Here is a 3,936-nt window from a genome sequence, read left to right on the forward strand (position 1 = left end):
AGTTATTTACACTGTACTAAATATGAATAAGTCGGACAGACTAATGACTGATTATTTACTAAACACTAAATATGTGATGTGAACAAGTCGGACAGACTAATGTCTGATTATTTATTAAACACTAAATATTTGAATGTGAAGACATTATGGTGATAATTCGAAGACATTTACAGAGGAAAAAGTTTTTAATTAATTAACAATAATTAAAGTGAATTTATGACACTTGGGCTATTCAGTGACCACAACACACACAACAATGCAACACGTAGACTAGATACAATCACCTCAACTCTTATAGTTGATATATTTTTTTCATTGCATGAAAACTCATTCTAAATGGAGACAATGACTTAATTAACAATTACTGACAATTTTTACAGGATGACCATTCTCAAAACGAACGGATTACTGAGAAATGTGACCTCTGATGGATGACCACAAAGAACAATTTGATATCAATGTAGTTGTAAACTACACCCTGATGACTTAAAAAGCTTAAAAAATTGAAACATCAACAATGAACAATGAATGATAATAACTTCAACTTGAATTTTTAAAATGATGATAATGCTATTATTTTGATTTATTTTTTTAATATTTTTTTTTATTACTAATTGAAATGTAATCCTTCGTATATGGATTTAGATGTCTATAATACATTATTTGTACCACATATTATAAGTAGGAATTAATGTAATAATGTTGTTTAAATGGAATCATACAATATAAGGGAATATACAAGGTACTGGTTTTGATATGTCAGTAAATGAGTAGACATACATGGAAGCTGAGATTATCACCCATGTCGTGAAGAGTTGAATTTGAGATTGAATAAGACAACGTGAGTATATCACAAATGGAATTTGAACCATCCTTTTTCACGCAATACTATTTATGTGTGATGGGATATGACGAGAATTAAACACTTTTATTGCTATGAAGATGGAATTTAAGGTGAAAAGATATTTTTTCTTTGAACTTTTAATTACTTGATATCTTACTGTCAATGTTGTAATGCCTTAAAAAGTATAATCGATAAATATATAAATGTTTAATCAACTTTCGTGTTGGTAAATTTAAATTTTAATCACTTTTAAATGATAGATACCTTACTGTTGATGTTGTAATTTGAAAGAAAGAAAAATCTATAATCGATATATATATATCTATTTAGATGTTGTAATCAAATTTGATGTTTGTGAATTTATCAATGTTGTAATACTATAAAACCTATAATTGATATATATGAATGTTGTAATCAACTTTGGTGTTTTTGAATTTAAAGTTTAAAGTTTTTAAATATTTAACTGGTATAAGTATTATCATTTTAACATTTATTTATTACATTTTAGTTGGACATTACATATATATTTAATCTCTCACTGTAATTTTTTTGAATTGAAATTGTTTTAAAGTCAATTTAAATTCTAAGAAAGGGGCGTATGTAAGAGAGTTAGCTTATAGCAAGTGGGTTTAATGAGTTCACAGTGCTTGTATATCAGTTAAACTTGGTCATTATATTGAGTAGTCTAGGACAGTTTTACGTTCCAAAGTTAAAGGATTGGTCATTATATTGAGTACTAGAAAATTACTTTCTTTGATCGGTGTTACTTGGTTATTGGGGATAATAGCATCAAATTATAGTTGGAATTTATTATTTGGGCGTACAGATTATTTGGGCGTACTGAACTAACGTTTACCAAAAGTAATATTAATATCATAAAAGGCGGGGTTTAACACCAATATGTAGGAATTGACGTTTCAGGTTTGATTATGATTTGGTCTTACTCTTAGGGGTTGGATTATAGACTGACAGGGAACTGTCAAAACTGCAAGGGGGCGTGGAAACAATGGAACTGTGGGTAAATTTTTGATAGGATAAAAGAGGATGTTTCGAGGAAAACGGGAGGATTCAACTTGACCATGAGCTGCACACTTTAAACCTTTTGTGCTCACCATCATTTATTTGCTTTTACGGACTTAGAAATATTCCACGTATATTGAAAATGGTCACTTAGGCAAAATTGACTTTACATTTGGATTGATTCTATGGATTTGGAATTTATGAAACTGATTGAATTATGACCATGCTATTTGATTTAGATTTGGAATTTATCACAACAAATAAACTGTAAGAAATGAAACTTGGAATCTGGACTTTTATTTGAATGTCTTGATGTTGTGCATTCAATTATCATCACCGGCCCTTGAACTCTTTGGTCATTATTAACATCTACAACACGACGCAAAGGAATAATATTCCCATCTATCAAAAAAACCACTATGCGATCATAAGCCATTACATATGTGTGCAACTACGCCACATTATGTATCTAATTTGGTGTCGTGACTCAAGATTCTTATCCCTTTGTAAAGCGCTTTGAGCACATTTAGTGGACATTGCGCATTATAAAAGCTCATTTTTAAATTATTTTTTTTAAAAGATGCATTTTCAGCCTTGGTTTTCACGTCGCCGCTTTTAAAAACCAGATAACTCCTGTGTTCCAGAAAGTCGTCCTTCCGAGCCATTGTGCCCATGGAGCCGGAGCTTATCCCGGTTTCTATAGCGTGAAACGGAAAATGGACTCAACTAACTACCCATTCACTGCTGGGTGAACGAGGGGGGGGGGGGGGGGTGAGTGTCAGAAAAAAATCTCGATTGCACCCGCCGGGATCGATCTTGGTCTCTATGCGTGTGAAGCGAGTGGTCTACCAACTGAGCTATCGGGACCCCCAAGAAACTGGTTACGTCATGTCTTGTTCTATTTGTTACGTATTGCTGTTGGTTAGGGACCCTTTGTAAAGCGCTTTGAGCACGTTTAGTGGATATTGCGCTATATAGAAGGTAAAGTTTCAAGTTTATGTAATCCGAATCAAGAGGGCGAAGGTTAGAACCCAGAAAGATAATATAGGAATTGTTATTATGACTTCTGATTTTTCATGTCATGCCATTTTATAATAATATCACTGATGGACTTATTTTTTAAAATAACTAAAAACCTATTAAGGGAGCATTAAACTAAAATCTTAAAACTGTTGGTGTAAACGCCACTTTAAGGGAAGAGTCATTTTAAAGTCCCATAGAAGCTCAGAGCAAATGGAACTACGGGAAGTAGCTCTGGTGTAAGAGAACGATCTGAAATAGTGTCAGATAAAGCAGAAAGGAAAATACAGGAATTGATTTTGTTTGTTTTTTTTTAAGGGTTTTACGGCGCTTGCAACACATTTAGGTTATGTCAGCGCAGTAAAAAGGAAGAAAATGGGATAGTAAAAAGTTCTAGAATTACAGTTAAAAGCACCCAAGAAAAAGTAAGACAAAGGGAAACTGGGACAAAATAGGGATCAGATGAAGATTCCAAAAGCACACCACCAATGTACTTAATTTGAGATCACCTATAAGTCTCATCCGGACACCAGCACAAATTCAACATAGAGGAATACACTCAAATGTTTAATTACAAATTCAATATAACAAATATAACATTACTTAACAGAGAGATGATATACGAAGAAAATAAATATCATCTCCCAAAACAATAACTATACATTTGACTGTTTCACTCCCAGTCAAGGACTCCGACCAGGACCAGAACAAAACCGAGTAATCTCATTCCAAGACAAAGACAGAAAGCAAACTGGAAAACAGATATTATAGGGGGAAAGAAGACACAATAATTGCTTCCCTACCCACTATGGGAGGCCAGAAACGCCATCCAGAAAAATACAAGAAAGAAAAAAAAACATTGGAAAAGATGTGTATATGAAACAGGGCCAGAAAAGCGAGAAAAAAGAAACACACCAAAAAAACCCAACAAAAACGAAAAAAAACAACCAAAAAAAAAAAAAAAAAACCCGGACGTGTACATATATGCAGGTCTGACATCTTAATCCACTGATGGGCCTAGTTTAACATTGTTGTAATGGACAATATTTTGC

This window comes from Berghia stephanieae, chromosome 2 (assembly GCF_034508935.2).
Source record: "Berghia stephanieae isolate SIO BIC M18660-M18661 chromosome 2, UCSD_Bste_1.3, whole genome shotgun sequence".
In the NCBI taxonomy this organism is placed as follows: Eukaryota; Metazoa; Mollusca; class Gastropoda; order Nudibranchia; family Aeolidiidae; genus Berghia; species Berghia stephanieae.